This window comes from Macaca thibetana, chromosome 9 (genome assembly GCF_024542745.1).
Source record: "Macaca thibetana thibetana isolate TM-01 chromosome 9, ASM2454274v1, whole genome shotgun sequence".
Lineage (NCBI taxonomy): Eukaryota > Metazoa > Chordata > Mammalia > Primates > Cercopithecidae > Macaca > Macaca thibetana.
This window is the reverse complement of record NC_065586.1, coordinates 58,591,246-58,618,260: the sequence shown is the minus strand read 5'-3', so window position 1 is coordinate 58,618,260 and position 27,015 is coordinate 58,591,246. Positions and strand designations below refer to the sequence as shown.

At 40.7% G+C, this 27,015-nt stretch overlaps 2 protein-coding genes and 1 long non-coding RNA gene across 10 annotated transcripts in view; 2 read left to right on the top strand and 1 right to left on the bottom strand.

Moving 5' to 3' along the window:
- Positions 1 to 27,015, top strand: part of KAT6B (lysine acetyltransferase 6B) — a 205,080-nt gene that overhangs the window by 19,655 nt on the left and 158,410 nt on the right. The gene's annotated exons all lie outside the window — the stretch shown is intronic.
- CAMK2G (calcium/calmodulin dependent protein kinase II gamma) overlaps positions 1 to 27,015 on the bottom strand; it is a 1,229,125-nt gene that overhangs the window by 1,045,171 nt on the left and 156,939 nt on the right. The gene's annotated exons all lie outside the window — the stretch shown is intronic.
- The window catches only part of LOC126962493 (uncharacterized), a 30,435-nt gene continuing 4,706 nt past the window's right edge, over positions 1,287 to 27,015 (top strand). The window contains exon 1 of the long non-coding RNA XR_007728704.1: positions 1,287 to 26,581. This is a non-coding gene — a long non-coding RNA (uncharacterized LOC126962493). The remainder of the gene's footprint in view (positions 26,582 to 27,015) is intronic.

The following is a 27,015-nucleotide window of genomic DNA, read 5'->3' as shown; positions in this document are numbered from 1 at the left end:
GAAAGGAAGAAAGAAAAGGTGGTTTTGGCCAGGCACAATGGCTCATACCTGTAATCCCAGCACTTTGAGAGGCCAAGGTGGGCCAATCGCGTGAGTTCGAGACCAGCCTGGCCAACATGGTGAAACCCTATCTCTACTAAATATACAAAAAAATTAGCCAGGCATGGTGGGGGGCACCTGTAATCCCAGCTATTTGGAGGCTGAGGCAGGAGAATCCCTTGAACCTGGGAGGCAGACGAGATCGCGCCACTGCACTCCAGCCTGGGTGACAGAGTGAGACTCTATCTCAAAAAAAAAGAAAAAAAAAGAAATAAAAGGTTTTATCTCAAGGGTTACTGCAGCCTTGACCTTTTGGGATCAAGCGCTCCTCCCAAGTAACTGGGAATACAGTGTATGCCACCATGCCCAGCTAAATTTTTAAATTTTTTGTAGAGATGGGGTTTTGCCATGTTGCCTGGGCTAAATGTAGTTTAGAAACAATCGAAACATGCGTGTTAGGAAAAGTTATGCTCCTCTTGTTTGGATACCATGAACCCTTGAAATGGAACCTGTTTTCCTCAGTTCTTAAGCTGGTAGAGGCCCAGCTAAAGCATTTGAGCTTTAGATCAGCCCATGGAAAGGCAAACCACCTAGTCCTACAAATTGGATAGGACCTGGTGGTTTGCCTTTCCATGGGCTGATCTCAAAGGCTGGAGTGCAATGGTGCCACCTCGGCTCACTGCAACCTCCGCTTCCCGGGTTCAAGTGATCCTCTCACCTCAGTCGCCCAAGTAGCTGGGACTACAGGTGCTCACCACTGTGCCCAGCTAATTTTTGTACTTTTTGTAAAGATGAGGATTGGCGATGTTGCCCAGGCTCGTCTTGATCTCCTGGGCTCAAGACATCCTTCCGCCTCGGCCTGCCAAGGTGCTGGGATTATAGGCATGAGCCACTGTGCCCAGCCAACATTTATTTGCTAACTGTATTTTTATTTTGTTAGTCTTCTGCCACATTTATTTGATCCTTAGGTGGTGGTTGTGTTTGTGTAACCAAGCTCTAGTTCTCTGTGAGAGAATGTGGGCATAAAGAAAGAAGTAAACTTATGAAATTTTCTTCTTAATAACATTTGTTTAAAAGAAAATACAAAAAGCGACTGAAATCCTAATTCATATGTCTGACACAGCCAAATCAGGCACCTCTGTTTTTAATTAAAAATATATTATACATATATAATACATATATTATATATACTACATATATGTATAATATATGTATGTATTGTATATTTATATATATATATATTTATATATATATATATATTTGAGATGGAGTCTTGCTCTGTCGCCAGGCTGGAGTGCAGTGGCACGATCTCGGTTCACTGCAACCTCTGCCTCCCGGGTTCAAGTGGTTCCCCTACCCTAGCTTCCAGAGTAGCCGACACTACAGGCACGTGCCACCATGCCTGGCCAATTTTTTGTATTTTTGTAGAAATGGGGTTTCACCATGTTGGCCAGGATGGCCTCAGTCTCCTGACCTCATGATCTACCTGCCTTAGCCTCCCAAAATGCTGGGATTATAGGTGTGAGCCACCGTGCCCAGGCTTAATTAAATATTTTTTAATAAAAAATATTTTATTTTTAGTATAAGCTTTTTAATAAAAGCTTTTTAATAAAAGCTTATACTATGAAGAAATTCATTAAGGGACTATAGAGCCATTTCTTGATGGATTTGGATATCTTTGTTTTTTAAAATATATACACTTCCCTAAGGTATGTTAAGGTTTTATAATGAACAGGTACATGGACTAATTCAGGCAGCTTTAGGCAATTTAGCAGTATGTTTCAATAATTTTGTGATCCAGGGGTTATTTTTACTTGTGATGGATGAGTCAGTACAAATTTTCCATAGTCTCTTCTGATCCTTCACTTTAACCCTGCCCATCATTTCTTGCTAACCTTATCATATTTTTTTCAGGCAGCATCTGTACACAAGTATTTTTAATCTAAAGGAAAATTCATGTCTGAAAGTATCTAGGATTGAGAGCAGAGTAATTTATTGCTTAGCAGGCAATTGTTAGTGCTCTTTTTATGATGCTGATCTTTAAATTGTTTAGTTAGCATCATGCTATAATGAAGAAAGCTGAGAAATGTTTTCTAGAATTTTTACTTGATGAAATTTGGAGACTAATTCTATTAAGTAATCATTTGATTCTTAAAAAACATAAATAAAAATCAGTTTAAACAAATTTGGCAACATGTTTGTATTCTTTAATAATATAGCATTTTTTCCAGCCGGACACAGTGGCTCGTGCCTGTAATCCCAGCACTTTGGGAGGCTGAGGTGGGCAGATCACCTGAGGTTGGCAGTTCGAGACCAGCCTGACCAACATGGAGGAATTTTGTCTCTTAAAAAATACAAAATTAGCTAGGCGTGGTGCTGCATGCCTGTAATCCCAGCTGCTGGGGAGGCTGAGGCAGGAGAATTGCTTGAACCCGGGAGGTGGAGCTTACAGTGAGCCGAGGTTGCGCCATTCCACTCCAGCTTGGGCAATAAGAGTGAAACTCCATCTCAAAAAAAATAAATAAATAAATAAAAAATGTGAGAAAATTACAACCTAATGTATTACCCTTTGAAATTAAAAGTGGTTTAATAGTTTAAAATCATGTAAACTCACTAAGTAAATTTAATAGAAATTCTTAACCCGGGATCCACAAATGAGCTTAGGTGGGTATCCCACAAGTCCTCTGAAATAGAATGTAAAGCCATGTGTGTATCCACATGTTTTTCTTTTTTTTTTTCTTTTCTTTTCTTTTCCTTTTTTTTTTTTTTTTTTTTTTTTGAGACATAGTTTCGCTCTTGTCACCCAGGCTGGAGTGCAATGGCACAATCATGGCTCACTGCAACCTCTGCCTCCCAGGTTCAAGTGACTCTTCTGCCTCAACCTCCTGAGGAGCTGGGATTACAGGTGTGTGTCACTACACCAGGCTAATTTTTTTATTTTTAGTAGAGATGGCGTTTCATTAATGTTGGCCAGGCTGGCCTCGAACTCCTGGCCTCAAGGGCCTCAAGTGATCCATCCACCTTAGCTCCCAAAATGCTGGGATTATAGACGTGAGCTACCATGCCCCCATGCCTGCCCTAACTAATGACTTTTTTTTTTATTGAGATGGAATCTCGCTCTGTCATCCAGGCTGGAGTGCAGTGGTGCCATCTCGGCTCATTGCAACCTCTGCCTCCTGGTTCAAGTGATTCTCCTGCCTCAGCCTCCCAAGTAGCTGGGACTACAGGCACGCACCACCACGACCAGCTAATTTTAGTATTTTTAGTAGAGACGGGGTTTCTCCATGTTGGCCAGGCTGGTCTCGAACTCGTGATCTCAAGTGATTCACCCGCTTTGGCATCCCAGGGTGCTGGGATTACAGGCGTGAGCCACCATGCCTGGCCATGACTTTCAAAGAAGCTGTTATTCGGGTTATTTTTTTGAGCAGTTATGTTAAATGCAAAACAAAATAAAAATAGTAAGAATAATAGCTAACATTTTGTAAGTGTTAAATGCTGGCACGATTCCAAGTGCTTTACATTTATTATCTCCTTGACTCGTCACAATAACTGCAAGGGAGGTAGATTATTACCCTTATTTTACAGATGAAAAAATGAGGCTGAAAGCTTAAGTGATTTGCCCAAGGTCACTGACAGAGCTAGTGAGTGGTGAAGCCAAGATTCTGACGAGACAGTCTGACTTCAGAGCTCTTTACCACTGGGCAGTACACTGGTCAACAGTGGTGGCTTTTTTTTTTCTTTTTTTGAGACCGAGTCTCGCTCTGTCGCCCAGGCTAGAGTGCAGTGGCACGATCTTGGCTCACTGCAAGCTCCGCCTCCCGGCTTCAAGCCATTCTCTTGCCTCAGCCTCCCGAGTAGCTGGGACTATAGCTGGGACTACAGGCACAGGCCACCATGCCTGGCTAATTTTTTTGTATTTTTAGTAGAGAAGGGGTTTCACCATGTTAGCCAGGACGGTCTCGATCTCCTGACCTCGTAATCTCCCCGTCTCCGCCTGTGGTGGCTTTTTATTAACAGTAAAAGTATCTCTTCCAGTTCTTCAAATGATTAGAAGCAGTTTTGCCCCAACAAATAGATTTCCAGCATTTTAAATTTGGTAGATGCCATGAGCTTATTATGGTTTTTAAAGTAGATACTATTTATAATATTAGCAATATGGAAAGGCAGTAGAGAAAGTAGTAAGTCTCTGTCTAATTAGATTTAACATCATCATCATTCCGATGCATGACTGCTAGGAGGAATACAATGCAAGTTAAAATAGAAGGGCTCCTTCCTTTCTGAAATGTAATTGCACATCTTCTGATAGTCTAGAATTCAAATTGGGTATTACCACACTGGCTCCTTAGCATAAATTCTTTGTATTTATTTAAGAAAGCTCTCTTCGGTGAGGTGATATGGAAATGAATTAAACCACCGAAGATAAAACTTTATCTTTGACTTGGTGAGGGAACTCCTAAAGGATAGTATTAGTGTTTCTCATTAAAAGTAGTAAAGCTCAATTAGGTCAGATTATAAGGACTTTGGAAAGTCAAATATTCTAAGAGAGACTTCCGTTATCACTGCACACTTTGTAGCACAAAGATTCCATTTGAACGTTTGAGCTTTAGCATTTTTATAAAATCAGTTTAGTTCCATTTTAAATAAATTCCTTAGTATTTCACTTTAGTGAAAATGTCTTCATAAAATTTATTAAGCGTCAAATCTTGGTCTGTTTCCAGTGTAGTACATAATGTGGGAATTCTCATTCCAGGTTGGCATCGTAATTGGAAGGTGGGACACTTTCAGTATCAAGTAGGGCTTTTGGTGTTTTTTCTCTTGAAGAAATAATTGTATTAGAATCTTACAAAAAACCTTCAAACATAAACATAATCACAAAAAAGTGATACTGTCAATATCATTACCGTCAATAAGAAAAAAAATGATTTTTTTTTTTTGATACGGAGTCTCGCTCTGTCGCCCAGGCTGGAGTGCAGTGGCGCGATCTCGGCTCACTGCAACCTCTGCCTCCTGGGTTCAAGCGATTCTCCTGCCTCGGCCTCCTGAGTAGCTGGGAATTACAGGCGTGCATCACTACGCCTGGCTAATTTTTGTATTTTTAGTAGAGACAGGGTTTCACCAGGTTAGAGACAGGGTTTCACTAGGTAGGTCAGGCTGATAAAAATGATTTTTTTTTTTTTGCTTTTTGAGATAGAGTCTCGCTCTGTTGCCAGGCTGGAGTGCAGTGGCTCGATCTCGGCTCACTACAACCTCCACCTCCCTGGTTCAAGCAATTCTCCTGCCTCAGCCTCTGGAGTAGCTGGGACTACAGGTGCGCACCACCATGCCCAGCTAATTTTTGTATTTTTAGCAGGGACGGGGTTTCACCATGTTGGCCAGGGTGGTCTCGATTTCTTGACCTAGTGATCCACCTGCCTTGGACTCCCAAAGTGCTGGGATTACAGGCGTGAGCCACCGTACCCGGCCACAAAAATGATTTTTTTTTTTGAGACGGAGTCTCGCTCTGTCGCCCAGGCTGGAGTGCGGTGGCAGGATCTCGGCTCACTGCAAGCTCCGCCTCCCGGGTTCACGCCATTCTCCTGCCTCAGCCTCCCGAGTAGCTGGGACGGCAGGCGCCCGCCACCTACGCCCAGCTAGTTTTTTGTATTTTTTTAGTAAACACGGTGTTTTACCGTGTTAGCCAGGATGGTCTCGATCTCCTGACCTCATGATTCGCCCGTTTCGGCCTCCCGAAGTGCTGAGATTACAGGCTTGAGCCACCACGCCTGGCAAAAATGATTTTTAAAAGGAGTTCAGATGATCAGAAATGGGGTTGAAAGACAAACGTAGGACTCTTGTCATGTGTGATCTTGGCTTGTTCAGTTGTTTATTCTATTTCTCCTGCGCCTTTTAGGGAGATACTTTGTTAGGGTTTTTGGCAATGTTATTCATATGACATATTTCTATAAATAGAAGATAAATGTATATCCTAGAGCAGTTGCTTGTTTTGTAGAGATGCCATGAATTAGATAAGTTTATTTTTAGATTTTCCTTTCTTCTGTTTTCTCCATTCTGTTTTCTCCTCTCCAGTCCCCTTAACCCTGCCCTAAAGCAGACCCTCCTCATCTGTTCTGGGACTTTTCCAATAGCCTGTACTTTATGAAGGACCATTCATTAGTCCATATTGTTCTTTGATGTGGCAGGCTTCCAGAAGTCTTTCAGCCCTAGGAGAATTGTTCATAGTCTCAGGCAACTCTGGATCTTTTTTGGCAGAAATGTGTATATTTTTTATCTGCTAATTATAGAGCCTGAATGTCCTCCTGTCTGTTGACCTTCTTAGTTTTCCTTTGAATTGGTATCCTTTGTGTTGCAGATGTCATCTTTCTTGAAGAGTGCTTGATTATGTGTATTTAACTGAAAATCGAATAAATCCCTAAATATTGTAAAATGTGCTCTTCAAAATAACCTGCATTTTGGAATTGGTGTGGGTAAAGTCAGTTTTAGAATCACTAAAGTCAGACAGAAACCTATTGTAATGTGAAAGACGAGGTGGATCAAATACTCGCTGTTCCAGGGTCATGGAAGGAAAAAAATTGCAGTTCATCTTCTTCTTATAATTAAGCTTCAGAAGTTCTTCAGAATAGCAGTGTCTGAGGACTGCTTTTGTGAGCTGGTAGTACCAGTTGTTGAGACATTGTTGAGAGAGCACATGAATTGTCTCAAACTAGTTAGTTGGGTCAAGGGAAAGATAAAATGAAGAGTGAATGAGTCTTTCTATTGTACTCTGAGGCATGACAGCGTGTTCCACTTTTGAGCTTTTATCAAGATGGGACTTGTCTAGACTTCTAATGAAATAGGCTTCAGGTAAAGTAGAAACATTATGTCAAGAGGATTTTTGATTGTTCAAATAAATGTTAAACATTCTTTTAACTCTTTGGATCTTGGATAGATTTGATACTTGGGATACCTTTACAGTCACACATGATGCTGTCCTGAATGATCAGCAGCTTTCAGGAGTTACTCTTGTATTCCCAGATACACTTGTGATACTTTCAGTGCTAAGAAAATCTATATTCTGTAACTTTGAAGTTATTTAACAGTTAAGTACTATTTGCTGATTTATTCTGATTTTGTCTTAAATGACAAAGATTTTATTCATCCTTTCTCTTCAAACTTTATTTGACAAATGGTACATTTTAATGTTTCTCAAAAATGAAGGCCTATATTCTTTTTATATGTTTTATCTTTGTGTGTTATTTCTTTCATCTTTTTTTTTTTTCTGAGACAGGGTCTCACTCTGTTACCCAGGCTGCAGTGCAGTGGTTTGATCATGGCTCACTGCAGCCTCGACCTCCCCGGCTCAAGTGATCCTTGATCCTCCCACCTCAGCCTCCTGAGTGACTGGGACTACAGGTGTGCACCACCTTGTCTGGCTAATTTTTTTTTTTTTTTTTGAGACAGTCTTATTCTGTTGCCCAAGCTAGAGTGCAGCTGTGTAATCATGGTTTACTGCAGCCTTGACCTCCCTGGGCTCAAATGATCAATCCTCCCACTTCAGCCCCCCAAGTAGCTAGGACTACAGGCACACACCACTACACCCAGCTAATTTTTATATTTTTTGTAAAGATAGGGTTTCGCCTTGTTGCCCAGGCTGGTCTCGAACTCCTGAGCTTAAGCAGTTCACACACCTCGGCCTCCCAGAGTACTGGGGTTACAGGTGTGAGCCACCATGCTCAGCCTTTTATTTTTAATATATAAGAAATACCTTTTTTTTTTTTTTTTTTTTTTTTTTTTTAATTTGAGATGGAGTCTCGTTCTCTTGCCTAGGCTGGAGTGTAGTGGCGTGGTCTCAGCTCACTGCAACCTCCGCCTCCCAGGTTAAAGCAATTATCCTGCCTCGGCCTCCCAAGTAGCTGGGATTACAAGCATGCGCCACCACGCCTGGCTCATTTTTTTTATATATTTAGTAGAGATGGGGTTTCACCATATTGGCCAGGCTGGTCTCGAACTCCTGACCTTGTGATCCACCCGCCTCAGCCTCCCAAAGTGCTGGGATTAGAGGCGTGTCCCCCCCCCCCACGCCCGACTCATTGTTTGTTTTATCATGACAGTAGCAATGTGTTTTAATTGTAAAATTCTTGACTTTTTGTTTTGTTTATAAACTTCCTTTTCTTGGCCCTGTGCATTAAACTACAGTAGATTAGGTGAAACTGTTCTCTGATCACACTAGCATTTAAAATATGAACCTGAATCTTCTCAGGTACTTTCATCTCTCCAATCTATTAATGTTTCTGAGTACATAAACATCAATTAGCTCACCAAATTAAAGTTAGCAAATGCGTCAGTCATGTAATTTGCTTGTGACATTTTGAGTTAGCAGGGCCATGAGGGAAGTATGTTTTTGTGAGTGGGTGTGCTTATCTCTCTGTCTTCAGGTGGTGATGGAAAGTTGTACATGTAAGAGAAGGAGTTGTGGCAGTGGATATGTGAAATGCTAAATGTATATGTGCCTCTGCTTGGGGCAGAACCACTTTACCAGAGAAGTCTCCAAGAGTTGCAAACTACATATTCTTTTTCCTTATATAAGTGAATCTTTTAATTAGTGTATTATTATGTAGAGTGTATTTTTTTTTTTTTATTTTGTTTTTTGACAGGTGATATTTTGAGAACTCTGCAAAATGAGCAATCTAGACAAAGTTTTAGAACAAATGTTACTAGATTTAAACTATGAGGCTGGTCTCTGCAAAAATACAAAATAAATACTAATCAGTGGTCTAAGCAAAATCCAGGAAGGATTTGTGTTAATTTGACAAGTGAGTTTAGAATTCTTTAGCCACTATTTTTTAGAAACCAGCTTTGTTCATACATCCTTTCTCTAATTTGCCTCACTTTTGATCTTTGACAAACCAGATGCAATTTGGTTTCATTAACAAACTTAACTGGTTAACAGATGTTTTGGCTCTATTTTGTCCTTTCTATTAGAAACAGCATAGGCGTACGTAGAAACCATGCTGGGCCTTTTCCTGTCTGTAGCTAGACAGGCGTTACAGAAGAGCAACCTAATTTTACTTACAAGTTCAATTTTTCTTCCTCAGTATTATTATTATAGGTATACAAACATTTTAGTTTTGTTTCCCCCATCAAGGAGGTCTTTTGTTGTTAATAGTCTTCCATCTGTTATTCCAGTATATACTCCTCACCCCCCTTTTTAGCATTGCAAAATCTTAGCATGCAGGGAAATAGGTACTATTGCCGGAGAGGTAATTGAGATATCAGCGACTCTTCCACAGTTCAAGGGAAGGAGTGGGACTAGCCTGGTGAATTTAGATAATTTCTTCCGTCTTCTTTGATGTCAGTGAGCTGCCATATGGAGAGCAGTGAGGCCTGCAGGAAGGAGGTGAGCCTTGGTCTGGGCTGCCTGGGGTGTTCAGAGTGATATGGGCTGAGAGCCAGAGGCAGAGCTTGACTGTTTCTGTAGTAGTTTCTGATGTGACCAGCCCTGCTTTTTGTCCGAGGTTTCCCTGTCATGCTTGCAACCTATGGGTATGATGAAGTTTAAGAAACAGATCATAAACATTATATTGGGAAAGAGAAACAATAGTAAGAAGAGAAAAGAACGTATTAAAATCTAGTAATAAGGCCATTAAAAGATGACTCCCATTTGATATTTGACCAACTTGTTTTCAAAATTAGTATTGTAGACACTTCTATCTTATAACAAAACCCAGCTTTAGCTATTGAGCTTTGAGTTGTGAGTAAAGCAGCAGAAAACAGGATCTGCTGGTGGAAGAGTATTGGCTGTTTGAAGAACACCGGCTGTTCCAGGTAGACTCCTGGCAATGTGCGTGCAGACCTGGGAAAGGTAGGCATGGAGGGAGCTAGGAAGATACTTCTCTCCTAACCTTTATAATTTATAAAATCAGAGTATTTCAGAAATATTGAAAGAGTAGTCTGGTAAACACTCTATTTCTTTCACATAGATTCACCAATTTTAACATTTTGCCACATTCTTTCTCTTCTTGTATGTGTGTATATGTATATGTTTTTATACATGGGTGTGTGTGTATATATACAGCACATTTATATATTCACAATTTCGGCTGAACTGTTGGAAACTAAATGGTCAATATTATATTTCACCCCTAAATACTTAATAATATATCAAAAACATTCCCTTATATACTATACTATTATGCAAAAAATTTGGCAGTGGAATGAGTGTTAACTGACAGTCCGTATTTCCCCAGATGGACCCAAAAATCTCATTTATAACTTTTGACTTTTTTTGAGATGGAGTCTCGCTCGGTTGCCCAGGCTGGAGTGCAGTGATATGATCTCAGCTCACTGCAACCTCCATATCCCCAGGTTCAAGCAATTCTCTTGCCTCAGCCTCCTGAGCAGCTGGGACTACAGGTGTGTGCCACCATGCCCGGCTAACTTTTTTGTAGTTTTAGTGGAGATGGGGTTTCGCCAGGTTGGCCAGGCTGGTCTTGAACTCCTGACCTCAGGTGATCCACCCACCTAGGCCTCCCGAAGTGCTGGGATTAAAGGCATGAGCCACCGCGCCTGGCCAACTTTTGACTTTTCATCCAGGATCCAACCAAAGATCATATATTGCATTTGGCTGTCATGTCACCTTTAATAGAGAACAGTTTTCCCTCCTTTTTGCTTCTGAAGACATTGACATTTTTGAAGTCTAGGGTAGTTGTCTTGTAGGATGTCCCATAATTAGTATTTGTCTGACTGTGTCCTCATGATTAGATTCAGAGTAAACGTTTTTGACAAGAATAGCGGGGTCTGGGAGTACTGTAATCCCAGTAGTTCGGGAGGCTAAGATGGATGGATTGCTTGAGCTCAGAAGTTTGAGACCAGCCTGGGAAACATGGCGAAACCCCGTTTCTACAAAAAATACAAAAAAATCATCCGGGTGTGGTGGCACGTGCCTGTAGTCCCAGCTACTTGGGAGGCTGAGATGGAAAGAATGCTTGAATCTGGGAGACTTAGGTTGCCGTGAGCCAAGGTCGCACCACTGTGCTCCAGCCTGAGCAACAGAGTGCGACTCTGTCTCAAAAAGAAAAAAGAAAAGAAAAAATACTGTATGGGAGATGTTGTGTATTTCTTCTTATGATATACCAGGAGATAAATAATTTCAGGTTGTCTCATTACTGGTGGTGCTTATTTTATCAGTTGGTTAAGGTGGCATCTACTAGATCTTTGTTTATAAAGGCACCTTTTCCCTTTTGTAATTAACAAGCAGTCTGTGCAACGATACTTTGAAAGCAGGTGAGTAACCTTTCACCCAGTGTGTATTAGTTTTCTATTGCTGCTGTAACAAATTACAGCAACTTAGTGGCTTAACACAACACAAATGTATTGTCTTACAGTTCAGTAGGTCAGAAGTCCAACATGTGTTTCTTAGGTTAAAATCAAGGTGAGGGCAAAGTAATGTTCTTTTGTGGAGGCTCTAGGAGAGGATCTTTTCCCTTGCTTTTTTGAGCTTTAGAGGCTGCCCATATTCCTTGACTCATGGTCCCTTCCTCCATCTTCAAAGCCATCAGTGTTGCATCTCTCTGACTATTCTTCCATAGTCACATCTCCCTCTTACCACATCCTGGACAGCTTCTTGGCTTTTAAAGGATGCATATTATTAGATTGAGCCCATTTGGATAATCCAGATAATGCCCTTATCTCACAGTCCTTAACTTTATCATATCTGCAAGGTTATTTTGCCATGTAAGGTTCTAGGCATTAGGAAGTAGACATTTTGGGGGGGCCCATTATTTTGCCTGCCACACAGGGTTTAGTATTGTCACCTAAATCAAATTTTGCATTGGGGGTTGCAAATCATTGAAGGTTTTGGGCTATGGTGGACCATGATCAAGTCTGCTTAGAAAGGAATGAGGGCCAGGTGCGGGTGGCTCACATCTATAATCCCAGTGCTTTGGGAGGCCAAGGCGGGTGGATCACTTGAGGCCAGGAGTTTGAGATCAGCCTGGACAACATAGTGAGATCCCATCTCTAGAAAAAATTTTAAAAAATTATCCAAGTGTGGTGGCACAGAACTGTAGTCCTAACTCTTTGGGAAGCTGAGGTGGGAGGATTGCCTGAGTCCAGGAGTTTGAGGCTGCAGTGAGCTATGATCGTGCCGCTGCACTCCAGCCTGGGCGACTGAGTAGGACTCTATTTCTTAATTTAAAGAAAAAAAAAAAAGGAAAAAATAACCAGAAAGGAATTAATCACAGTTTATGGGAGTAATGCTAGCTGAAGACTGGGAGTCAAGAGGCCTGAGTTTTGAGTCTCATGGTACATCCTGAGTCATTTCCAGGAGGGCAGGAATGGGGGCTGCCTCTTGCCTCCACTTCATGTCCCTTTACTCACTAGTTGAAGAACTGAAGAATGGATTTGACACTAATAGCTTCAGAGTTTTTAACAATAGAAGTTTGGATGTGCAATTTTTTTTTTTTTTTTTTTGAGACAGGATCTCGCTCTGTTGGCCAGGCTGGAATGCAGTGGTGCAGTCATGGCTCACTGCAGCCTTGACCTCCCAGGCTCAAGCACTCCTCCCACCTCAGGCTCCTGGAAATTACAGGGGTGTGTGCCACCATGCCCAGCTAATTTTTGTATATTTGGTAGGCATGGGTTTTGCCATGTTGCCCAGGCTGGTCTCGAACTCCTTGGCTCAAGCAATCCACCCACCTTGGCCTCCCAAAGTTTTGGGATTACAAGTGAGAGCCGCTATGCCTTGCCCAAAATGATTTTTGAGAAGTACATTTAAAGTTGTAGAGAAAGGTCTTTCATTTAAATGCCCACAGGGTGCATGAAAAATACAAGGTGCTTTATCAAGATGGGCTCTTTGGCTCATGCCTGTATTCCCAGCATTTTGGAAGGCCGAGGCGGGTGGATCTCTTGAGGTCTGGAGTCCGAGACCAGCCTGGGCAACATGGTGAAACCCCATCTCTACTAAAAATGTAAAAGTTAGTAGTGTGGTGGCTCGCGCCTAGAGTCCCAGCTACTGGGGAGGCTGAGGCCAGAGAATCTCTTGAACCCTTGAGGTGGAGATTGCGGTGAGCCAATATTGTGCCACTGTACGAGCAAGACTCCATTTCAGGAGCTCCTGACCTCAAGTGATCCACCCACATTGGCCTCCCAAAGTGCTGGGATTATAGGCGTGAGCCACTGTGCCCTGCCTCTTTGATATTTTAAAGACTAAGTAACAGCTGAAGAATTTTATGTCTTTTATTTATTTATTTATTTATTCATTTATTTATTTAGACAAAGTCTTGCTTTGTTGCCCAGGCTGGAGTGCAGTGGCACAATCTTGGCTCACTACAGCCACCACCTCTCAGGTTCAAGCAATTCTCATGCCTCAGCCTCCTGAGTAGCTGGAATTACAGATGCCTGCTACCATGCCCAGCTAATTTTTTTTTAGTAGAGATGGGGTTTCACTGTGTTGATGAGGTTGGTTTTGAACTCCTGGCCTCAAGAGATCCACCCACCTCGGCCTCCCAAAGTGCTGGGATTACAGGCGCCAGCCACTGTGCCTGGCCTATATCTATAATTTAAATTAGAACCGTCAATTAGAGAAGTCTAAATAGGCTGAAAAAGAAACTCGTTTATTTAAAAAACAAAAATGACATGCAGATGGATGTATATTCTTTTAGTTTTTAGTAAAAATTCAGAAAAATAAATAAGAACTTAAGGTAATGAGCCTCTAGAATTCTTCATTTTATTTCATTTCACAGTGTTTCAGTAGAGTCTTCTGCAGTAGCTACAGTTAGTTGGAAGGTTTTGGAAATTCTGAGTATTCCAATTGTTGAAGAATAACTCGCTAGCTTAATAAATATGTTTCCTAGAGCTGATAAAAAAGATGATTTTTTCATCTGATGAGCTCTGACCCTCTATAAACCTTCTAACTTATTTCATTTTCCACCAGCTACAGAAATATAACAAGATGCCAACAATTACATCCTCGTGGAGCATGTATACCAGCTTATAAAACCACCCTTTGTTGGAAAATTGTGTAATATCTTGATTTCAATTTGGCATGGCATGTTGGTTAGCAGTAAATCTTGCTAGTGTATGAACACAAGCCTGCAGGCAGTTTGGAGAACATTGATCAGGTGTAAATTGTATATATTTTTCTCGCTTCTAAAAATTTTATAGCAGAATGAAATAAAGAGCTAGCATTGAGAATACCACTTTTTCGGTTGTTTTTTATTTTTTATTTTTATTTATTTTTATTATACTTTAAGTTCTAGGGTACATGTGCACAGTGTGCAGATTTGTTACATATGCATACATGTGCTATGTTGGTTTGTAGGTTGTTTTTTATTTTGACGTGTATCTTGTGGAGAGTGCCTTCTCTCTCCTGAAATCCATGATTTGTGTCTCTGACCATTTAGTTTCCCCATTTAGTATGTGACACACAGCATAAGCATGTATTTGTGCCTTATACAGTGTGCATTATAAGTAGTTAATACTAGATTTGAAGGCTGTACAGAAAACACGCAAGAAGGTATTAATATTAAACACTTAGTGCTTATTGTATGCCAAGTAATGTTCTAAGCATTTAATATATACAATATAATTTTGTATGAACTCTGAGAGATAAGTACTGTTTTAAATTGAATTTTACAGATGAAGAAACAGGCCAAATAAGGTGACTTGCCCAAGAGTACACAGGAAGTGTTGGAGCTGGTGTTTCAATCCTGGTGCACAGGCAGAGTGTAGTGTAGTCACTTTATGACCTTCTGCCTCTCATTTCTTCAGGCGAAATCAACACATACCTAGCGAATTCTTGTAATATATAAAACACTGTATTAGCTATATAATATGGAAGTTACCACATATTTAAATGGTAATAAAAGTGATCAGTTGAGGCTAGGCACGGCGTCTCACGCCTGTAATCCCACTACTTTGGGAGGCTGAGGCAGGAGAATCACTTGAGGCCAGTAGTTTGAGACCAGCCTGGGCAACATGACAAAACCCCATCTGTACTAAAAATACAAAACTTAGCTGGGCTGGGCATGATGGCTCACACCTGTAATCACTTTGGGAGGCTGAGGCGAGCGGATCACCTGAGGTCAGGAGTTCGAGACCAGACTGACCAACATGGAGAAACCCCGTCTCTACTAAATATGCAAAATTAGCTGGACGTGGTGGCACATGCCTGTAATCCCAGCTACTTGGAGGCTGAGGCGGGAGAATCACTTGAACCTGGGAGGCGGAGGTTGCGGTGAGCTGAGATCACACCGTTGCACTCCAGCCTGAGCAATAAGAGCGAAACTCCGTCTCAATAAATAAATAAATAAATACATAAATAAGCCGGGTGTGGCGACGCACACCTGTAATCCCAACTACTCAGGAGGCTGAGGCAGGAGAATCACTTGAACCCCGGATGCTGAAGGTGCAGTGAGCAGAGATCGCACCACTGCACTCCAGCCTGGGCGACAGATCGAGACTCTGTCTCAAAGGTAAAAAAAAAAAAAAAAAAAAAAGATCCATTGAAACATGCTGATACATACAGCTGTTCTTCCTTTTCAAATGACCAGTGGGGTGATCTTCACTTTTAGAGCAATTGAAATTTTCTTTCAAGAATGAATAATAACAACCAACATTTATAAAATGCTTTACTATGAGGCAGGCAGTACTTCAAGTGCTTTGTGTGTAACCTGTCTGTAAGGTAGGACTATTCATTCTTCGTTTACAAAGGAAGAAGCTGAGGCATGTGAGGTGAAAGGACTTGCCCAAGGTTACCTAGCTATTAATGTGGTAGAGCTAGAGCCAGGATTCAGACCCAGGCATCCAAGCTCCTTGATCTGTACATGTAACCATTATACTACATTGCCCTTCATTTTCCTGATGAAGAAAACTTCTTTTAATGAGGAGATATTGAAAATAGTTTCATATTAGGTTCTTATAAACATGAGCCTTTAAGTGCCTTTTTAGTGTTTATAATAGGCGTCACTGAGAAGATTGTTAAAATTTATAGGAGGATATCGTTAAAGTAGCTTTTCCCAAATGATGTTCTGAGGAAGAAGGAAGTACTCTGCAAGAAATTAATGATGCTAATAATAGTCTGAGATTTAAAGTGCCTGAGTAGTTCTAAAATTTACCTTGCCTAACCCAAGATGATTCGACGATGGGCCTCTCTCCTCTCTCTTTCTCTTCATAGCAGCCATTCAGTTGTCTAGAAATCTTTGCATTTGGTTAAGCAGTTTGGATAGTGCTGATATAAGGTTATAGTGCGAATTCCTTTCCTCATTTCTTCTAAATACACATCCCAAGGGAAACCATTGATTAATTAAAGTTGGAGTTTGTGCTTCAGAATAGAAAACCAAAAATCATCAAATTCACCCCTTATCTCTATTATGTATTGATTTAGTACTGTTTGTGTGATTCTTTAAATGTAGTATAAAACTTTAGAGTTGCAGGAGATCTTTGAGATCACCAAGTCCAGGGTTTTAAAGCTAAGGTTCAAGGAGCCCTTTTTTCTGGGGTTTGTAGACCTCTGAAATTATATGCAAAAAGAGTATTTTTCTGGAGCTTCTTGCCCCTCCTCTCCTTCAGCAGGTCATCCGACCTAGGCCAGTGTTTCCCAGACTTTGCTGCACATTAGAATTACTGGAGAAGCTTTTAAAAGTTAGATGCCCAGATCACACCTCCATGCTGCTTAAATAAAAACGTTGGAGTGGGAGTCAGGCATTAGAACTTTTTGAAGTTTCCCTGTGATGCCAGCATGCATCACAGGCTTTCTTCTTTACTAGATGAGCAAGTAGGATCTACTTATGCGGCTGAGGAAGCAATCTAGAGATGTTAATTGGTCAGGGCTCTGCTTCCTGCTAAAAGAGATTTTAGAGATCATTCTGAAGGAGTCTTGTGGGGAAGTGGCTCTGGAACCAGAATGCTTAGGTTCAAATCCCAAGTTTTCCTCAGCTGACTAATAGGGATGATAATAGCACTGACCACACTGGGATAGTCGCTTTCTGAGCTACAGAGGTGGTGAGCTTGTCCTCAGCCTCTACAGAAAGGTCGGCTGAACAGAACCCAAGGCGGTGGAGGGACGGCAGCCCCCAGCACTCCATTCTGCTGTCCTGTTTGGGAAGGAAAAGCTGTAAACCGATGTCCTCATTACCTTCTAATGAAGACCTCCTGTCCTCTTGCTCTGGTCACATAGGCCAAGAATGGCTAGAGTCCGTTTCTCTTTGTGGCTCCTTCCACCCCACCTCATGTTATTTAAGTAATTAGAAAAGGCGTCTATTATTTTCAGAGTAACACATGCTCCTTGTACAGACTTTGAAAACAGAAAGATTTGGAGATGATACATTATCACTGCAAATTTGACTGTAAAGATAACTACTGTTGAAAGTGTGTATTTTCTTCCAGTCTTTTTTCCTACATGTAAATATGTATGCTGTATTTAAATAAAAAGGAGACTGCGTGAGCTATATAATTCTGTATCTTCCTTCCTAAATTTAAAATCTGTTGTGAGCCTTGTCCCATATTTTTGATTATTCTTTGAAGCTAAATAGCCGCATAGTATTTATGTCTTTATCCTTCAAAATTTAAGGTGTTCCTAAATCTTTTGCTATTACAAATAATACCGCTACTAAAAATTTGTGCATGCGTGGATAATTATTTCCCACAGAATAGGTTATTACAGGAGGTAATTATGAGGCATGACTATGAATTCTTTTTCTAAAGCTTTTGAAGCATATTATCAAAAACTGTTCCAAAAAGGTAGTACCAATTTATACTTGTGGGCAGAGTGTAAGGGAGTGTGGGCATCTAATTGATTACTAATGCTTACCTTTTGTCTTGTTAATGTAGTAGAGGGAAGAATGGATCCTTAGGAGTTACTTTGCATTTCTTTGATTACTAATGACTTGGACGTTTTTAAATGATTAATGGCCATTGCTCAATAACAGTGTTGTGGTTATTTCCCCATCCTTATTCCTATGCTCTGCACATAAGCATCTTCAACTCTTTCAACCACATTTAGACTGGCTTCTTAGGGAAGTTGGAGGTCTGTAATATCCTTATGCTGTTGTTTCTTATTTTTAAATTTTAGACATTATCTATTGACTTCTTGCGAGTGTAGATAAGGATAAAGGTCCCTCATACACATACACTTTTCTCTTTCCCTTTGCCCCTATCATCTCAATATACACTAGTTTTATATAGGTAAGTATATGTATTCAGTGCTTACATTTTTATGAGTTTGTAAATATTCACACGTGAGCCATCAAAAATTTTTTTTGTTGTTTTTTTTGAGACAGTGTCTCTCTCTGTCACCCAGGCTGGAGTGCAGTGGCCCGATCTCAGCCCACTGCAACCTCCACCTCCTGGGTTCAAGCGATTCTCTTGCCTCAACCTCTAAAGTAGCTAGGACTACAGGTGCGCGCTACCATACCCAGCTAATTTTTGTATTTTTGTATTTTTTTGAGATGGAGTCTCACTCTGTCGCCTAGGTTGGAGTGCAGTGGCGCAATCTCGGCTCACTGCAACCTCCACCTCCCAGGTTCAGGCGATTCTCCTGCCTCAGCCTCTGGAGTAGCTGCGACTACAACCGCATGCCACCACACCCAGCTAATTTTTGTATTTTTGTACAAGCGTGAGCCACCATGCTCGGCCACAATTTTTTGTTTTTTTGTAGAGACGGGGTCTCCCTATGTTGTTTAGACTAATCTTTAACTCCTGGGCTCAAGTGATCCTCCTGCCTCAGCCTCCCACTGTTGAGATTACAGGCATGAGCCACCACGCCCCGACCTAGATTTCTGACAGATATAAAGCTACTACATGATTTATTTTAAAGGCATTATAAATTAGTAAGGACAGTAAAAATGTGGCCAGGCGCAGTGGCTTACAACTATAACCCCAGCACTTTGGGAAGCCGAGGCGGGTGGATCACCTGAGGTCAGGAGTTCGAGACCAGCCTGGCCAACATGATGAAACCCCGTCTTTACTAAAAATACAAAAATTAGCCAGGTGTGGTAGCATGTGACTGTAGTCCCAGCTACTCGGGAGGCTGAGGCAGGAGAACAGATCGAACCTGGGAGGCAGAGGTTGCAGTGAGCCGAGTTCGCCCCACTGCATTTCAGCCTGGGGAACAGAGCAAGACTCCGTCTCAAAAAAAAAAAAAAAAAAAAAAAGAAGAAGAAGCAGAAGAAGAAAAGAAAAAGTATGATCCTGGGCATGGTGGCACGTGCCTGTAATCCCAGCTACTCGGGAGGGAGGTTGAGGCAGGTGGCTTGAGCCCCGGAGGTCGAGGCTGCAGTGAGCTGTGATCATCCATTCCATTCCAGCTTGGGCGACAGAGCAAGAAATACCCTGTCTTAAAAAAAAAAAAAAAAAAAAAGAAAGAAAGAAAGGAAAAAAGAAATTTAGGTCTCTGCTAGTACTCAGCTTCACTTTCCTCTTTGACAGTTTAAATTTAACTAATTTTCAACTTTTTTTTTTTTTTTTTTTACCACTTAGCCTCTTTTAACCTTTGGAGCTATCCAGCTTTGCTTCAGAATGTAGGGGAGAAGGCAGAGGCAAGTGGCCTCCATTGTACAGTATTCCCATTTCCAAGGCTTTCTGGAATATGTATATCACTTACGTCATTTTCCCTTTGAATTCTGGTGGTCTGTAGGGTCACAGACAGCCTATATGTCAGCCTGTGTTCCACTATCTCCTTAAGATCATCTTGTGAACCTGAGGATTCAGAAAAGAATTTATTTTAGCTGATTAGATATTGGCTGTAATGACAAAAAGTGCATTTGTTAGAGATCCTTGTTGTATTGAATCTGACACAGTTGAAAGAGAGTGGGCTTCTTTTCTTTTCTTTTTGAGATGGAGTCTCCCTCTGTCACCCAGGCTGGAATGCAGTGGCTTGATCTTGGCTCACTGCAACCTCCGCCTCCCAGGTTCAAGCGATTCTCCTGCCTCAGCTGCCCGAGTAGCTGGGATTGCAGGCACCTGCCACCACCACTGGCTAATTTTTTTAGTTTTAGTAGAGACGTAGTTTCTCCATGTTGGCCAGGCTGGTCTCAAACTCCTGACCTCAAGTCTGTATAAATGTCTGTACCAAAAAGCCTGTATATGTTCTGTAAAGACGCAGCCATCCATTTTAACCCCCCTCAGGTTATTTATTTATTTATTTATTTGGAGACAAGGGTCTTGCTCTGTCACCCAGGCTGGTGTGCAGTGACGCGATTTCAGCTCACTGCAACCTCTGCCTCCTGGGTTCAAGTGATTCTCCCACCTCAGCCTCCTGAGTAGCTGGTATTATAGGCATGGGTGCCCCCTGCCCTCACCTGACTACCACAGGTGTTTTAAATCTGAGGTTAGTTGAATCCACACATACAGAGGTCCAATTGTGTGTAAAGATTAAAAGCTTTACTTCATTGGCCCTGTGTGTTCTTCTCCGAAAACAGCTTTCCAAAGGCAGCCATAGTTAGTGGTTTGTATGTATTCTTACAGGGCTTTTTAAAGCACTTGTAAGCTAATATTATACATATGTTTATATATTTCTTCTAACAGAAATTGGGATCAGACTTTGAGTGTTTTTTTCTTCTGAAAATTTTTTAGATATATAAGACATGTATGAGTACATTTCTTCTTGAAAAAGTTCTAATAGCAGAAAGAAAGTCTCACACAAACTCCCTGAGTCTCAGTTATCTTATCTTTAAAATGGGAATGATTATATATTCCTCATAGGGTTGTTAATTAGAATTTAATGAAATTGTGCATTTAGGTGGCCTAACACAGAGCCTGTTCAGTAACAAAAATGTGCTAGTTATTTTGAACATGTATCAGCTCTGGAATTTTTAATGAAGAACATTTTGGCATATTACTATATAGTTTGACAATGATCTTTTGATTTGCTCAGTCCTTTCTCGAGGTCCTACAGAAGAAAAGGAGAGTCTTAAATGTTTTCCTTCATAGCTTTGTATGCTATAAATATAAGTTTAGTTTAATAGCAGAGTTTTTCTTTCTTTTTTGAATTAGTTATTTGGATTGCTTCCTCTCTACACCCTTCAAGCCAAAAGCTCAGAGTTTCTCAAACCAAAGTGTGCCTCAATCACAATTTTTACCAGTTTTATATACTGTCTGTATTAATTATTTTATCATTATTATTTTTTTGAGATGGAGTCTCACTCTGTCACCCAGACTGGAGTGCAGTGGCACAATCTCAGCTCACTGCAATCTCCACCTCCCGGTCAAGCGATTCTCCTGTCTCAGTCTCCCAAGTAGCTGAGATTACAGGCTTGCACCACCACGCCTGGCTAATTTTTGTATTTTTAGTAGAGAGGGGGTTTCACTGTGTTGCCCAGGCTGGTCTTGAACTGCTGACCTCAAGTGATCCTCATGCCTTGGCCTCCCAAAGTGCTGGCATTACAGGCCTGAGCCACTGCACTCAGCCCCTATATTATTTTCTTAATACTTGCTTTCACATTACCTCACTAAAAAAAAAAAAAAAAAAAGGCATAACAACCAAATGCCATGCATGGAAAGCGGTACAGTTGACCCTTGAACAACACAGGTTTGTGCTGCACTGGTCAACTTATATGCAGATTTTTTTTGACCAAATCTAAATGGAAAATATAGTATTCATGGATGCAAAATGCACATGTACAGAGGGCTGATTTTTTGTCTTGGTCGGTTCTTCAGGGCCAGCTGCAGGACTTGAGTATGTATGGATTTTGTTATAGTCTGAGGTCTTGGAACTGATCCCTCATGTATACCAAGGGATGACTATATTAAAAAATTATTTATTTGGGGGATAATTGGATACATTTGAATTTGGATTACATATTAAGGGAACTTAATGGCATTAATGTTATTGTTCTTCAGTATGATAATGGCATTTTGATTATCTAGGATGTCTTTGTGATTTGGGAGATGACTTCTGAAGTATTTAATGGTGAAGTGTCTTGATGTTTGCAGCTTACTTTCAAATAGTTCAGCAAAAACCATACTAAAAATATGTATGTATAAATATATGTGTGAATATAGATAGATACAGATAAAGATATGAGGCAAAAGATAGGACTAATTGTTGAATCTAGGTGAAGGGCATACCAGTGTTCATTATGCTACTTCAGCTTTTCTGTAGGGCTGAAATTTTTTCAAAGTGTAAACTTGGAAAAATAAATGTAATTAGAATATTTATTTAAAATTAAATTGCCTCATTTTCTTTATCTTAATAGATTTACTAAAAAAGGGAGTCTATATCATTACTGTAAGTGGAAAACAAGCATTCCTTGCCATAAATAGAAGATAACTGTGAAAGATATTATTTAAAAAGTTTCATTAAAATGTAGCTGGATATTGTTGTCTGCCAAGGCTCTGAGCCTGAGGCCTGCTCTCTCAAAAGAAGATTAACAAGCATTAGAGAGGTGTTAAACACATATTAGCACCAAACTGAGACTTTATCCTTGACTTAATGGGAAGGTATGAAAGAACATTGAAAAGGGAACAAGTTTCTTATTCTGTGTGATTCAGCTGACCTCATATAACATCTCAAGTCTCACCTCAAGGCATCTTGACTACCACTAGTGATAGAATCCCACACTTGGGGAAATACTGTATCAGGTGATTTCAGTGTAATGTGTTAGAATGAAAGTAAATTTCTATATTAAATACTGTTTATAGTGCCCATTATGTCTTTTTTAAACCTTCTATGTTGGTTTATCATCATCATCGTCGTCATTATTATTTGGTAGTCTCGATAACTATGGCTAGCTGCATGGTTAGCTGCGTGGTGTCCTGGCTTAGGGCAGATGTCAGATATTGCAGTCTAAATTATTATTGGGGAATACTTATTTTATTTTATGGCATGCAGTGTTGCCTGACTCTTGAAGCACAATAAAACCAATTGAGGTCTTTAAAAAATTAATTATTATTGATTTCTTACTTTGAAGTTGCTCTTGTAGTGGGTTTTTGCTGTGTATATTTTTTCTTTCCTTCTTTTTTCTTGCTGCATTGTTCCTGCTGTTATTTGGAAGGCACTAGGACATTTTGCCTCTTGAACAATGAAAGGATCCAGATCGTGTCTGTCTCACATTTTGTTATCCCAGTACAAGACTCAATTGAATAAAACATATTACCCATCTGGCCTGGAAATCTCAGTGACACTCAAAATAACTTACTAACAAGTTGTTGGATCATGATATCTTGAGATTTTCTGAAAGTTCAGCTTCTTTTTAGCTGTTGCTAAGAGAGAAATTTCATTGACATGAGGGACACGAGGACATGTCTGCACACTGCCAGTTGTTTTAGAGGCATTTGGCTCTGCCGCCTTGCAGATGGTTAGACTCTGGGTGGTGGGTGAATGTATGCTGATTATCTTATTGAATTAAGGTAACCTTTTGTCGTTCATTGAATTCTGCAGACCAGTTGGTCAGTGAGCAGCTGCTCCATGTGGCTTGGTTTGGGTTTTGAAGTGCACAAAGACTATCTTAAAGGGTGGTCAGTCTAATCCAGGTATTCAACAAAGCAATATTGAAAGCCTTCTTCCCCTTTTGACACTGTTTTCTTTTCTGATGGAAGTGAATGAGCAAAAATATTTTTATGTTTTGCTCAATTAACTAAATGATTGAAGCAAAGGTTTATGGAATGGCCAAATGAGAATTTTTTAACCTAGTGCTTTAAGTCGAAGAAAATACACTTTCATAATATTTGGTGTCAGAAGCATTCTGATTTTATGGCACAGTCTTATGTTTGAAGATACATGGTAGAGTTTTTAAAGTTTATTTTTACAAGTATCTAGAAACTGAAAAGCATGCTTTTTTTTTTTTTTTATCATGCATGCTTAATAACATCATCTCGACAAATACTAGCTATATAACTTTTGGTTTGTAGGGTTATTTGTTTTAAAATCAGTTTTTTGTTTGATATTTTTTAAGAGACAGTGTCCCTATCTTGCCTAGGCTTTTCTTGAACTCCTGAGCTCAAGCGATCCTCCTGCTTCAGCTTCCCAAATAACTGGAATAAATCTGCCATATTTTTTTAATATAGCTTCCATCTCAGTTTCTAGAAACTCTTTCAGGAGGCTTCATTTTAAATAAAGAGGTTCTTAATTGTTTTTAGTAAATCGCTGAAATTGTATGGCTCATTTCTCTTCTTGGAGATTTTTTTCTTGAACTGATCCTTTTGGTTTTACTGAGGGTACAATATAGGTAACCTCAGAGAAAGTGACTTTAGCCACTAGTTGATTTGCTTATTGTCAGAGAGAAATCATTTAACAGTGATTGATAAGGAACTGTTTAATTTCTCCAGTTTAGTCACTTGTTGGGCCCTAGAGCCTTTCGATTCAGAGCTCACTGTTTCATTTGGATTTATATGCTAGTAACTATCATAATGTCTGCCAGTATTTATTAAGCACATATTCTGTGCTGGATGTCGCCCTTTATAGATGCTCTTCCATTTTGTCCTCACCACCACTTTATGAGGCAGGTCTTGTTAGCTCCATGTTAGAGATGATACAGCAGCCTCCTAGGGACGTCCGTTCACTTGTCTGGTATCATACAGATAATTAATGGCTGGACCATATTGGAGTCCAGAGCCTTCAGATTCTCAGGCTCATGCTCCCTTCTGCCCTGCTGCTGTTTTAATGAATCAGCCTTGTTCTGAACCATAGTTTTACAATGAAGCTTAAGATTAAACTGAAAATGCCCAAGTTCTCTGTTAGGGCTTCAGATTCTATGTCTGTGCTTGTCTTATTAATGGTAAAAATAATGTAACAACATTTAAGAAAAATGTTGAAGGGTGAAACACTGTTTAGACTCTTGCCACCTTAATACAACTGTTTGGTTTTTGCTTATTTCCTTCCAGATTTGTTTATGTGCATGTCCTTTCACACAACTATAATCGAAGCGTATATACACCTATGCATTTTTTTTTTTAAACATAGTGTTATTTTATACATATTTTCTTTTTAAATGTTCTCTCTTTTTTTTTTTTTTTTTTTTGAGACAGCGTCTCACTCTGTCATCCACCCAGACTGGAGTGCACCGGTGTCATCTCCGCTCAGTGCAACCTCTGCCTTCCGGGTTCAAGTAATTCTCCTGCCTCAGCCTCTCGAGTAGCTGGGACTGGCCATGCCTGGCTAATTTTTGTAGTTTTAGTAGATACGGGGTTTCACCATGTTGGCCAGGCTGGTCTCAAACTCCTGGCCTCAAGCAATCTGCCCGCCTTGGCCTCCCAAAGTGCTGGGATTACAGGTGTGAGCTACCACTCCCGGCCTTAAATATTGTTCTTTTTTGTTTTTGAGATGGAGTCTTGCTCTGTCGCCCAGGCTGGAGTGCAGTGGCGTGATCTCGGCTTACTGCAATCTCTGCCTCCTGGGTTCACACCATTCTCCTGCCTCAGCCTCCCGAGTAGCTGGGACTACAGTCGCCCGCCACCATGCCCAGCTACTTTTTTGTATTTTTAGTAGAGATGGGGTTTCAACCTGTTAGCCGGGATGATCTTGATCTCCTGACCTCATGATCCGCCTGCCCCGCTTCCCAAAGTGCTGGGATTACAGGCATGAGCCACCACGCCTGGCCTAAATGTTGTTCTTTAAAAAGACTTTTCCTACCTCTGAATTTCCCAATCTCAATGAGGTCCCTTTTATAATTCTAACAAAGGACCATATGCTTTTTCTTATTAGCCCTTATTATAGTCTGTAATTATATATTTATTTGTCTGGCTATTTTGTAACTTAAGTTGTCCCCTCTAAATGGAAAAGCTTTGTGAAGACAGGGACCTTATTTCTTTGCTCACCTCTGCTGTATGGATGCAAGTAGTTATGTTATTTATTAACTAAAATAAAGCTTCTGTTTGTCTGTTACCTCATCTGTCAGAAACAGTTGGACAGAAGGTTTTTGAAGGGCATCTATGTGATCAGGAGAAACATGGCATATATTTTCTGATCCTGTGTCTGAGATAACATACAGAGATTTCAAACATGAGACCTAGCTGGGTGTGGTGGCTCATGCCTATAATCACAGCAATTTGGGAGGCTGAGGCAGGAGGGTCAGTTGAGTCCAGGAGTTTGAGACTAGCTTGGGAAACATAGCGAGACCCCAGCTCTACAAAAATACAAAAATTAAACAGGTGTGGTGACTTGCCCCTGTAGTCCCAGTAACTTGGGGGGCTGAGGCAGAAGGATCGATAACTTGAGCCTGGGAGGTTGAGTCTGTTGAGTCTGCAGTGAGCCATGATTGTGTCACTGCATTCCAGCCTGGGAGATAGAACAAGACTCTGTCTCAAAAAACAAATCCGCCCACTTCGGCCTCCTAAAGTGCTGGGATTACAGGCATAAGCCGCCGTGCCTGGCTGAAAGAGCTCATTTTAATAGCTATTTCTCTTCTGTGAAACACTTTTGTGAGCTCATGAAACAAACAACACAAATGTTTGGAGAGTAAAAGAGATGCTTATGATTAATCAGTGTCTTTGAGTCTAAAATAAAATCAGGTATTGATTGATTTAACGTATTCCAGGTGTGTAAGAAAGCCAATTAATTGTGGGCCAGGCGCTGTTGCTCACAGCTGTAATCCCAGCACTTTGGAAGGCAGAGGTGGGCGGATCACCTGAGGTCGGGAGTTCGAGACTAGCCCGAGCAACATGGAGAAACCCCGTCTCTACTAAAAATACAAAAATTAGCTGGGCGTGGTGGCTCATGCCTGTAATCTCAGTTACTCAGGAGGCTCAGGCAGGAGAATTACTTGAACCCGGGAGGCGGAGGTTGTGATGAGCCAGGATCACGCCATTGCACTCTAGCCTGGGCAACAAGAGTGAAACTCCGTCTCAAAAAAAAAAAAAAAAGGCCAAATAATTGCCACCTGGTATTAGAAAATCTTATGTAAATACATGCAGATGGAAAAACATGGAGAGTGTTAAATAAAAACAAGTATTTTCTTAACTTTCAAGTTCAAGGGTACATGTGCAGGATGTGCAGGTTTGCTATCTAGGTAAATGTGTGCCATGGTGGTTTACTGCACAGATCATCCCATCACCCAGGTAGTAAGC